This window comes from Puma concolor, chromosome B1, assembly GCF_028749965.1.
Source record: "Puma concolor isolate L17-30 chromosome B1, mPumCon1.1.hap2, whole genome shotgun sequence".
Classification (NCBI taxonomy): Eukaryota; Metazoa; Chordata; class Mammalia; order Carnivora; family Felidae; genus Puma; species Puma concolor.
In genome coordinates, this window is record NC_141670.1 from 11148462 (window position 1) to 11161242 (window position 12781).

At 37.0% G+C, this 12781-nt stretch overlaps 1 long non-coding RNA gene across 11 annotated transcripts in view; it reads left to right on the forward strand.

Moving 5' to 3' along the window:
* Positions 1–4424: 4424 nt before the first annotated feature.
* The window catches only part of LOC147581459 (uncharacterized), a 62847-nt gene continuing 54490 nt past the window's right edge, over positions 4425–12781 (forward strand). For 6 of the 11 annotated variants that reach the window (XR_015249925.1, XR_015249929.1, XR_015249932.1 and 3 more), the window contains exons 1-2: positions 4479–5416; positions 6185–6347. This is a non-coding gene — a long non-coding RNA (uncharacterized LOC147581459). Of the gene's footprint in view, positions 5417–6184; positions 6348–12781 lie in introns of all 11 variants that reach the window. The other 5 variants (XR_015249927.1, XR_015249931.1, XR_015249926.1 and 2 more) reach the window with 4 other exon arrangements.

The window sequence follows — 12781 nt, forward strand, 5'->3', positions numbered from 1 at the left end:
TAATAAGGAAATAGAAAAATGTGCATGTGCTAAAAATTAACCAGAAGAAATATGGGAAAAAGTACATCCTGAAGACCAGCGATATTCAGAGACACATCCTTTTCCTGCGAGCTTCTGAATCACATAGATTGGGAAATGTCACTCTACTACTATGGTTGTTTCTTGAGGGAAGTTTAATGTTCTTTCTGAAAAAGAAACGTACTTCCTTAAAAGTGTTTGTAAACCTAATATAAATGTCCTAAACACTTTACTGTTCATTTAATTTACATGTACTTTGAAGCAGGAAGGAAAGGTAAAAGCTTTTTAAAAAAGTATTAACTTCATTTTGTATCACTCAATTTTAATAGATGAGTATGTAATCCAATGAACATAGGATAGTTAATATCTTGTGTTGATTATGCTCAACATATGCATTGCATCAATATAAAAATGAACTTAATTAGGAAAGGAATCTAGTGTCAAGATCACTATTTTTGTGAACTGTTTCCTATAAAAATCAATGAAGATTAATTTGAAAAGAGTATTGTAGATATCTAATTACACTAAATATGAACTGATCTGACAAAAGGAAGCATTTTATCTACAGGTGAAAAAAAGTGTAGTAATTAAATTCGGCATTTACTTCTGAAGTTTTAAGTTTTTCTAGATACTTTTGCAAAATATGGTGTATGATTTACATTACTGGTTTTAAGATTTGCATTAAAAATAATGGAATAACTATCACATTGATAAATCTATGGGGAAGAATCTTCTCATCAATTATTTTACAGTTTCACCTCATTTTTTTTTAAATTAGAAACAACCTTAGAGGTCACATGATGAGATGAAGGAGGTGAGGCTAATTTATTTGTCAGAAGCTACACTGCAAATTAAAATTCAACGTGGTGTGGAATTCAGACGCATTATAGTTTGTCCAATCTATAGAACTAACATAAGTTTTTAAAGAAGAAAGCAGTATGCACATTTTTGTAATATCATAATGTTAATAATGTTTTATATAATGTTTCTTGGTCTTTAATAATGTTTGTTGAAGTCAGTTAAACTGAACTGCTTTAAAATCCATTTTAGTATTCAGAGTAATTTCTTTTGGAATCATTGTTAGGGTAATGTTCATGATTTCAGTAGATAGGAATAAAATCTACATGTCTGCAGAGAAACACAAAAACGTTCAATGTCTGTAGTGTCCACAAAGTTACATCAAATATCAATCAATTTGGGGAAAAATCTATTAGAAAAGAAATATTGTTCAGTATTTTTGAAAAAAAGAGGATTATTGGATTCTCATATTAGTCTTTTGCATAAGTATGTATATGGCTACAAGCTGTTTCATCATTCACAAATATTTTAACATGTAAAAATACAAATTAACTTTTAATCTGGATGTTAGGGATTTTTCTTCATTTTGTTAATGAAAAGCAGGATCTGATTCACTACTATGGATAGATATTTGCTGATTGGATTAGATTAAGCTATCATCTTTCCATGAATAACTGAAGCCAGTATGCATAAAACCACATGCTGTATCTACACACAAATTGACCAAAGTGAGTAATGAAAATGAAATATTTTCAGAGGCATACAAATATTCTATTCTTGAATATTTGTATAATATTTATTATCTGGGGAAATCAAACATCAAGTCTCTCTTCCACTGAGAATATGTAGACTGGCAGTTTACAAAGTTATGCAACATATAGACATTGAAAAAAGCATAAATTATTGGATTTGAATCCTAGTTTTGAAATTATTGACTCTGTGACATTTCCAAGTCAATTAATTTCTCAAAGTCTTCATTCCCTCATCTATAAAATAATAGTTAAGGTATGGAGTTGTTGTAAAGAGCCAATGAGGTACTACACTTAAATACTTAGCAACTTTGCTGGCACAAAACAAATTCTCAATTCTCAATACAGTTTGTCAGTTATGTTTCAAAAGTGACATTCATAAAACCACTTAGTATACCAGAAGAATGTTAACAGTATAAACATCTTACTGGCTGAAAAACGGAAAACAAGTGGCTAATCATCTATAGAATGGAAAAGAACGATGGGAGAAACAGACAATTCCATGCTTTATGACGGCAATATAAAATAAGTCACGTGTTACAGTTCACTTGGCTTAAGCTATTTATTCACATTTCTTCAGCCTTTACCTTCTCCCAAACAGATTAATCTAAAATTTGTCTATACTTAAAATTCACTTTTCTACAGTTTTCAACCACCCCTCCGCAAGTTCATCTCCTGTTTCACGTATCCTATTTTTAGAGGCCATCGCATTGTCCCGTCAAATGTAACTCTATCTGTATGTAACTATGAATCTCCCTGATCCCAGGCTAACACCTAAGTTTCCAAACAAAAGCATCTGAAAACAGAAGAAGAGGCAAAGGTATATAACCCACATTTTAAACCCACTAACTCAAGTGTGAGTATCTAAAATTGTGCCATTGTTCAGTTGATCTCGCTCACCTTTTGGGACTGAGAATGTGTTTGAGGTTCTGGGTTGGAACAGGTATCAGAATTTCCCAAAAATCTGAGTTCAGGGGTGTGAAATGGATGACGTGAGCAGTACTAGGAATTCCAGCACATCTGTGTTGAAAGATGTACAAGGTGCTGCTATCCTGTGCCTGGCCTGGAGCAGGTGTCACATCAGCACATACTGGCCTCTGACTCTTCACACAGACACAGCCAGGAGGGTCAAGCAAGGAGAATTGGCTACTGCTGTGTCAGCCAGAATGCGGCATTTCTCTTTACTTAAAAAAATCACATTTTCATAGCTCTCACGCAAAAATAGCAATAATTTATAAAGAAGAACAGTTAAGTTATTTTCTGTTTGACAGTTGTAATGCTGCTAGATTTTATTCACGGTCAGTTTAAAACTCACATGTAAAAATAATCATGGGTATTTAAGATATTTAAAATATATGGGGCGCCTGGGTGGCGCAGTTGGTTAAGCGTCCGACTTCAGCCAGGTCACGATCTCACGGTCCGTGAGTTCGAGCCCCGCATCAGGCTCTGGGCTGATGGCTCAGAGCCTGGAGCCTGTTTCCGATTCTGTGTCTCCCTCTCTCTCTGCCCCTCCCCCGTTCATGCTCTGTCTCTCTCTGTCCCAAAAAAAATAAATAAACATTGAAAAAAAATTAAAAAAAAATAAAATATGTTTATGGTTACAAAAATGAGGAGGACAGAAAAAGGCAAAGCAATGTCCTGTGGAAATTTTTCTATCTTTTTTATTAAGTTTATTTGTTTATTTTGAGAGAGAGAGATAGAATCCCAAGTAGGCTCTGCACCATCAGCACAGAGCCCAACGCGGGGCTCGAACTCAAATCCCATGAGATCATGACCTGACTTGAAATCAAGTGTCAGATGCTCTTGTCAGATACTGAGCCACCCATGTGCCCCTATTTGGAAATTTTTCTATGGAATATAGTTATGATTGCCTCCCATCATAAAGGAAAAGCAGTCCATAGTGAATATTTTGGTTTAACAATTAACAAGAGATAAATGTGTACTGGTCTGCAATGCTGGCCAGGAAAAAAAAAAAACCAAAACTTTGTTTTATATTATTACACACTTCTAATTACTAAGGGAGATTATACATATGTCAATTTCCCCAATGGATTTTAAGAAGAAAAGAACTTCCAAGAAGTGAAGTCAGTATTTTTATTTTTTCAAATTTTCTTTTTCTTTTTTTCTTGAGAGAGAGAGAGAGAGAGAGAGTGGGAGAGGGGAAGAGTGAGAGAAAAATCTTAAGCAAGCTCCATTCTCAGCATGGAGTCTGATGTGGGGCTTGATCCCACAGCCCTGGGATTATGGCCTGAGCTGAAATCAACAGTCGGAAGTTCAACCAACTGATGCACCCAGGCACCCCAAATCACTATTCTTAATGGACCAGCCTTGGAGGAGATGAACCACCTGGAGCAGGAGTAGTGGGTCTAGGAGCGATGGTTTGGGAAGTAGTAAGAGTTCAGCATCGCAGCTGCAATACACAAATTGATGTTTAGATCGTGCTGTGAAACCCAGCAATGATCCAGGATCCAGCGGTATTACCAGGTTAAGTAATTCACCCAGGATGACACAATCAGGAAGTGTTAGAGAAGGAACAGGCACTAGCACGGTGTGACCAGAGGCCATCTGGATTTAGAGATGCAATATCAGCTCCTGATAGGGTATCCTGCCCCACTTTTAGACAAGTTAGGAAACAAATGATTCTTGTTTTACTTTTTAAAATGTTTGCCTTCCTCCCTCTTCCACAAGTCAACAAATAGCTTGAATGATTAAAGAGATTGGTGCTGGGGCGCCTGGGTGGCTCAGTAGGTTGAGTGTCCGACTTCGGCTCAGGTCATGATCTCACAGGTCAAGATCTCACTTTGTCTGCCTCTCTCTCTGCCCCTCCCCTGTTCATGCTCGCTCTCTCTCTCTCTCTCAAAAATAAATAAACGTTAACAATGTTTTTTAAATAAATAAGGAGGTTGGTGCTAAGTGGGCTGCATTTGTTCAAGGCCAACAGGTGGCTTAGGAGCAATTGGAATAGACTGGCTCAGAAAGTATTCTGCAATAATGAATAAGATGCAATTCAATTCTTTCCCCCAAATTACAGTGTTGATTAAAAAAAACTGCCACAGCTCCATTTTTAAAATATATGCTCTAAACTGTTTTCTGCCCTTTAGTCTACCTTGCAAGGCCACATGCAAGCTACAAAAGAAAGCACCTTCTATATAGCAATAAGCAGGCACTTAGAAGCTCAGTGAAAGATCATACAGTTTCCTAGTGGACAAAGTACTTAACTCCATTAGTGCCATAGGCTGATTAAATCACCCACATTACATTTCAACGGGGTTTCAGCCAATTAAGCCAGCTCAATTCATCTCTGCTTTCTGGGGTCATAAAGACATTTAGAAACAAATTTACGATCTGGCCTGTTAGTGAAATGACTTGTGGAGTTGTTTTTAAATCAGAGTGACTAAATTAATAATTAAAAAAAAAGTTTAAAATGATCTGAACTGGGTATTTTTTTAATATTCAAAGCCATCATGATACGACCTTAATTACATTCAGCAAATGCTTTTTTCTTTCCTTCTCTAAGCAGACTTAGAAAGCACTGAACTGAGAAACCAACCAACTGGAACAGAGGAAGAAATAAGCTGAATTCATTTTCAGTCAGGTGACCCCATTGTGGAACTATCTTCTTAGAGCATTCAGTTCCCCTGAATGATAATTCTACCAGGCAGCTCACAGGAGAGGGCAGATTTGATCCCTAAAGTAACATGCATCTAGAAAATACAGTTTAGCCAATTAGGTTGTTCAGTTTCTAGAACTGTGCAGATACCGCTTCTGATATCTCTGCCCCTGATTCATCAAGTCCACCACAGAGATCATCTATCAACAGACCTTTGCTGAAAATGAAAACAACTGACAAGGTATGGGTAACAAAAAAATGTATATATATATGTCAGTGGACAGTGGCAAATGCTACATGAATAAATAAATTTCTATGTCATTATGCTGGAAAGAACCATGGATTTTGATTGTCTCCAATACATTTTACAAAGGGGTTAGAAATATTTTGTATTTAAGAAGACTACTTTTTGATGAGAAAAACTATTATACAAGATAGATTTTTTTTTTATCATAAACTCACTATCAGAAATATGAACATGGTTACATCTTGGTTCAATCATTAGAGCACCTCATGCTTCTAAATAATCATGGGATTCAGGAACCATCCTTGGTGGTCTTAAAATACATTTGTTTCATAATTGTAGATAATGTTTGTCTGCTTATTATTAGACACATTAGTATCCGTAATGGCTTAGACAAAATAGGATTTGTTGTTTAGTTTTTCCCTCTTTCTCTCTCTCTGATTTTCTCAAATGAGAGAGAATATAGAGACAGAGAATGAGAGAGAGAAAATGTTATCTAACTCTCCAAAGATAGGAGATGCAGGCTGTTATAAAGGCTCTATTTGAAAAATTCGTCCAAGGACCAATCATCTTCTTAGTGGTCCATCATTCCTGTGTTGTTTCTCTCCAAGCCATTGTGCAGGATGGCAAACCCAACAATTCTGCATTTCAGCCAGCAGAAAAAGGACAAGGGAAACAGGGAAGATGCCCCTTACTTTTAAGAATACAGTTCAGAAGATGTGTATTTCACTTGCATTAAATGTCATTTGCATAACTTATTCATAGGAAATACTTGGCTCCAGAGGCCTATGGATAATGTTGCAGTTTCTGGCCGGCTCAGTGTTCAGCTTAAACAACTATTATCATGGAAAAAAAAAGGGAGAATAAATATCTGGACACAACAAGCAAGCTGCACTGTAGATGGGAAGTATAAAATCGCCTGAAACAGGTAAGTAGCAAGAAAAGATGCTCCAGGATGTCTGGGTAGGATGATTTCACACAGTATAGGGTTTGGGGACTTTATTCCTATCTAGTCTCTAGTAATGAGGTGTTGAAAAGTGCATCTTCTAATAAAGCCGCAATTGCAGTGCTCCACAGACTAACCACCAACAAATGCAAACTGACACTTCCGAAATGGATTAATGTGCATATCAACAATCTCCTAATGGCTTTCATCCTTTCTATCACATTTGACCTTGCCTTTTGGAGGCATTTGATAAATGATTAATTATTCATTCTAGAACTTGATCCTTGAACAACTAAACTACTTCCCGGAAGCAAATATGGATGTGTATTAGAGCATCAGAATCAATCAATTATTCATTGATTGTATGACTTGTATTTGCCTAGTGTGTGCCAATCTCTAAGTTAGGCAGTGTGTGAGATATAAAAATAACGGAATACATGGCCTCTGACCTCAGAGGACTTACATGTAGAACGAAATAAATACTAAACAGGATGTGGTCTGGGGTTATTACGTGTGGCTATATTAGTGTCTATCTTCAGGGTCTTCCATGAAGCCCTCAGTCTGGGCCAAAATACAAACTATCTCCAGAGCATGTGGGAAGAAATATGACTGACACAAACAAAACATCTGAAAATAAACAACAATGAAGAATTTGGTGGTAGTGAGGGAAAAAGAAAATGACCACGGAATCGCATTCTAGACTACAATTTTAATACACTGTTATCATCATGCAGGAAAAAGCGAAGAAACAAATAAATAACTCAGATGTGAGTACCTTGGAGGGTTACTAGTGGGTAGAAGAAATAAAATGAGTAATCACATGCCAGAAGTGCAAGAGGAGAAAAAATGGAATAAGGGAAAGGGAAACTGGAGGCAATGATTTCTGTCTCAGAAGGGGGAAGAGTGTGAGACCCAGAATAGTTGGTCATTGAATCAGTTGCAACTCAGGGGAATGAACAGAAGAGAAATTCATGTTTGGACTTTGTGAACGTGGTAAGTGTTGACCCACTGAAGGGTGCATTCTTGATGCTAGAAACTGACAAAACTTTGAAAGTCTGGAGTCTAAGAGAACCCTCTTCCTTTGAAGTTACAGGTATTCTTTTAGACATTTTTATGTGGAATAATTATATGCACATGGTTTGGTATCTCAAGGAAGTACCAGGAGTCTATTGTAGATAAGTTTTATTCTTTGGCTAAAAGTCAACAGCTGACCTCAATATTCTATAGAAATATCATGTGATAGGGGCGCCTGGGTGGCACAGTCGGTTTAGCGTCCGACTTCAGCCAGGTCACGATCTCGCAGTCCGTGAGTTCGAGCCCCGCGTCGGGCTCTGGGCTGATGGCTCGGAGCCTGGAGCCTGTTTCCGATTCTGTGTCTCCCTCTCTCTGCCCCTCCCCCGTTCATGCTCTGTCTCTCTCTGTCCCAAAAATAAATAAACGTTGAAAAAAAAATTAAAAAAAAAAACAAAAAGAAAGATCATGTGACAGAGAAAGCAAAGGGCACTTCTGCCAAGCGGTAAGTTTAGAGGGGACTTTAGTCTTGCCCTTTTGCTACTCCTCCTGAGTTGTTCCTTAATTTATGTATTGCTTTATATGTAACATTTGGCATGAGTTCTGGTATAGCTAGGGCAGTGAGTTTAAGATAGAAGTTGTTTGACTGCATTCTGGGTGTTATATGATGATTCAGGACAGGGGTCTTGGAGGCAGATGTATTAGCTATCACAGAGATAGGGTGGACCATTTGAGAGAGAAGAGCATAGAGCGATGATGAGGAAGACAGACAGTAAATAAGATAAACGTGGTTAAGAATCTCACTGCAAAATTGGCTCACAATTTCTCAGTGTGTAGCAAACCCCAGGGTTATTTGGTTTGTCTTCACTGAAGTCCCTTGGACTGGTTTTGGTCCTCATTCAGTCTGATAATAATGCCCCTCAATGGTAAAGTAACAAAGAGATACAAAAATTAAAATTTCTTGTTTAAGCATTTTAAGTTCACCGAGTAAATTGTTTTTTAAAATTTATAAATACCTCAAATATTAATACTTCCTTTAAATACATTTGAAAAAAAAATAGTCTCATTTTATTTGTATTTATTTTTTTTTCATTTTAAATGTTTAATTGAACACCTTACACATTTTCCAAACTGCACTAACAAATTAGCATGTTAGCAAGTATTGAACTATAGTAAATCAGCGTAAAAAAATCTTCTAAGGCACTAATTGTTTTTAAGTGACAACAATGTAAAAATTGAATTTAACTCATTAAAGAGGGTAACAGGATGATGAAATTTTTTCAAAAAGTACGCCATTCTTACAAAAAGAAACAGACAATCCAAACAGACCTACATTAAAGAAGTGGAATCAGTAATTAATAAGCTTGCAAAAGAGAAAGCACCAGGCCCAAAAGAGTTCACTAGCAAATTCTACCAAATATTCAAAGAAGAAAATAAACGATTTCTCTACAATCTCTCTCAGAAGACAGAAATAGTGAATATTCCCTAACTCTTTCCATGAGGTCAGCTTTGTCCTAATCTCAAAACCAGACAAAGGCATCTCAAGAAAACTACAAACCAATATCTCTCATGGGCATAGTTGCAAAAATACTTAACAAAAATATTAGCAAATCAAATCCAACAATTTATAAAAATAACTATACGACCAAGTGAAATTTATGATAAGTATGGAAGCTTGGTTCAGTATTACTAAGTCAATTAATGCAATTCATCACACCAACTGGCTAAAGTAGAAAAATCACATGATCATATCAATAGATGCAGAGAAGCATTTGACAAAATCTAACATCCAGTCATGATAAAATCTGTCCGCAAAGTGTGGATAGTGGAGAATTTCCTCAACTTGATAAAGAATATTTACAAAAAAACCTGTAGCTAACATCATACATAATGGGAAGAATCTCAAAACTTTCCTACTAGGGTCCTCACTGCCTTTCACCATCATACTGGAAACAGCAACTAATGCAATAAAACAAGAAAAATAAAAGGTGTACATATTAGGAAAGAAAAAACTGTCTTTGTTCACAGATGATGCATTGACCAGTGTTGAAAATCTGAAATAATTAAAAAAATAAAATAAACCTCCTGGAACTATTATGTTATTATTGCAAAGTTGTAGGATAAAAGGTTAACATGCAAATATCACTAGGTTTCCTGTGTACCAGAAATGAACAAGTCAAGTCTGAAATTAAAAAACACAATACCATTTAAATTAGTATCCCCCAAAATGCAAAACTTAGGTGTAAATCCTACAAAATATGAAGATTTTGCGAAAAATTACAAAATGATAAGAAAATTCGGGGCGCCGGGGTGGCGCAGTCGGTTGAGCGTCCGACTTCAGCCAGGTCACGATCTCGCGGTCCGTGAGTTCGAGCCCCGCGTCGGGCTCTGGGCTGATGGCTCAGAGCCTGGAGCCTGTTTCCGATTCTGTGTCTCCCTCTCTCTCTGCCCCTCCCCCGTTCATGCTCTGTCTCTCTCTGTCCCAAAAAAAAAATAAAATAAATGTTGGAAAAAAAAATTAAAAAAAAAAAAGAAATTGAACCAAATAAATGGAGAGATAGTTCATATTCAAATAAGAATACTGTATATTGCTAGGGTGCCTGGGTGGCTCAGTTGGTTAAGTGCCTAACTCTTGATTATGGCCCAGGTCATTATCACAGTTTGTGAGTTTGAGCCAGAATTGGGCTCTGTGCTCACAGCATGGAGCCTGCTTTGGATCCTCTGTCTCCGTCTCTCTGCCCCTCCCCCACTCGTGTGTGTGTGTGTGTGTGTGTGTGTGTGTGTGTGCGCGCATGCGCGCGTGCGCGCATGTTCTCTCAAAAATAAATAAACATTAAAAAAATTTAAGATAAAAGAAAGACTGCATATTGTCAAGATGTCACTTCTTCCCAACTTGGTTGACAGATGCAGGCTCAATCAAAATCCCACCAAGTTATTTTGTCGATATTGACAAAATGATTGTGAAGTTTATAGGGAGAATCAAAAGACCCAGAAGAGCCAACACAGTGTTGAAGGAGAACAAAGCTGGAGGACCGAGTCTACCTGACTTCAGTTTGCTGTGAAGCTACAGTAATCAAGCCAGTATGTTACTGGTGAGAGAACAGACAAAAGATCAATGAACTAGAATAGAAGGCCCAGAAGTAGACCCACAGAAATACATCAACTGATTTTTGACAAAGGAACAAAGGCAATAAAATGGAGCAAGGACTGTGTTTTCAACAAATCATACTGAAACAATTCTATCCATATACAAAAATAGTAAATCTAGACACAGACCTCACAATATTCACAAGGATTAACTCAAAATGTATCATAGACCTAAATGTAGAATGCAAAACTAGAAGTACTCCTATAAGAAAAAAATGATAGAAAATTTAGACAAGTTAGACTGCAATGGCATTGAAATTAAAAACTTCTTGGTGAAATATGCTATCAAGAGGATGAAAAGATAGCCAGCTTGGAGTGAATATTTACAAGAGATATATGTGATAAAGTACTATAATTCAGAATATACAAAAAAATTCTTAAAATTAAGCAATAGGAGGGGTGTCTGGGTGGCTCAGTTGATTAAGCCTCTAACCCTTGATTTCATATCAGGTCATATCACTTCAGTTCCTGAGACTGAGCCCTGTGTTGGGCTGTGTGTTGACAGCATAGAGCCTGCTTGGCATTCTTTCCCTTCCTCTCTCTTTGCCCCTCCCCCACTGGATCATGTGTGCAAGCTCTCTCTTAAAATAAATACACTTAAAAAAAAAAAAACACCTCAGTGATAAGAAAACACAAACCTAATTATAAAGTGGGTCAAAGACCTTACCAGACACCTCACCAAGGAAGTTAATCAGTTGGCAAACAAGCATATAACAAGTGATTCCACATCATATGTCATCAGGGAATTGCAAATTAAAACAGTGAGATACCACCGTGTACTTACTAGAATGGCCAAGACTCAGAACACCATCAAGGATGCAGAGCAACAGGGAGTCTCATATGTTGCTGGTGGGAATTGTAAATGGCACAGCCACTTTGGAAGGCAGTTTGGAGATGTCTTAGAAACTAAGCATACTTTTATCATATGATCCAGCATTCATACTCCTTGGTATTTACCCAAATGTACTGAAAACTTATGTCCACACAAAATCCTATACATGAATATTTATAGGAGGTTTGGATATTTATAGAATTTCTATCCATAACTTCCAAAACTTGGAAGTAACTAAGATGCCCTCCAGTAGATGAAATGCTAAGCAAACTGGGGTATATTCAGACAATGGAATATTATTTTTCATTAAAAAGAGATGAGGTATCAGGCGATGACAAGACATGGAAGAAACTTAAATGCATATCATTAAGTAAAAGAAGCCAATATATAAAAGCTTTGTACTGTATGATTCCAACCATATAACATTCTGGAAAAGACAAAACTATGGAGCCAGTAAAATGATCAGTGATTGCCTAGGGTAAGGAAGTGAGGGATGAACAGAGCACAGAGAGTTTTTTTGAAAGTAGTGAAACTGTTTGATATTATAATGGTGGACATGTGTCATTATTTGTTGGAACCCATAAAATGTACAAAACCAAGAATGAACCCTAATGTAAACCATGGACTTTGGACAATAATGACGTGTCAGAGTTTATCAGTTATAAAACATGGGCCACTTTGATAGGGAATCTGATGATGGAAGAGGCCACATATCTGTGGGGGCAGGGATATTGAGGAATATCTGTACCTTCTTCCCAACAGTCATTTTAAAAAGAAGGACAGGGGCGCCTGGGTGGCGCAGTTGGTTAAGCGTCCGACTTCAGCCAGGTCACGATCTTGCGGTCCGTGAGTTCGAGCCCCACGTCGGGCTCTGGGCTGATGGCTCAGAGCCTGGAGCCTGTTTCCGATTCTGTGTCTCCCTCTCTCTCTGCCCCTCCCCCGTTCGTGCTCTGTCTCTCTCTGTCCCAAAAATAAATAAACGTTGAAAAAAAAAATTAAAAAAAAAAGGACAGGAGATACAGATGTGTATATAATTACTGAAAAGAAGAAAATTGGAATAAAATTGTGAATCTGCATACAAAACTGAATAATGTTCTATAGAGCAATACAATTATAACTCTGTTCTGATTTTTTTTTTTTTTTTTTTGCACAGAAGCCCTTTGCATGATTGCAGAACAAAATTCATTTACATTGCTCTCGGAGGAAAATCTATTACATTGTTACCTATTTTCAACAAATTAACCTCTATCCTTACAGAGCTGTAAATTGAAGTAGTCAATAGTAAATAATAAGTAAAGCAAAGCTACATACCTATAGAGAATGAGATCGTATTTGGATTGGCTTGTTAGGCAAGGACATGAAATGACATAGTCATTCTTTTCTTATTTCCAAGCTTCAGATACTTATTTTTTTCCCCTAATAGTGA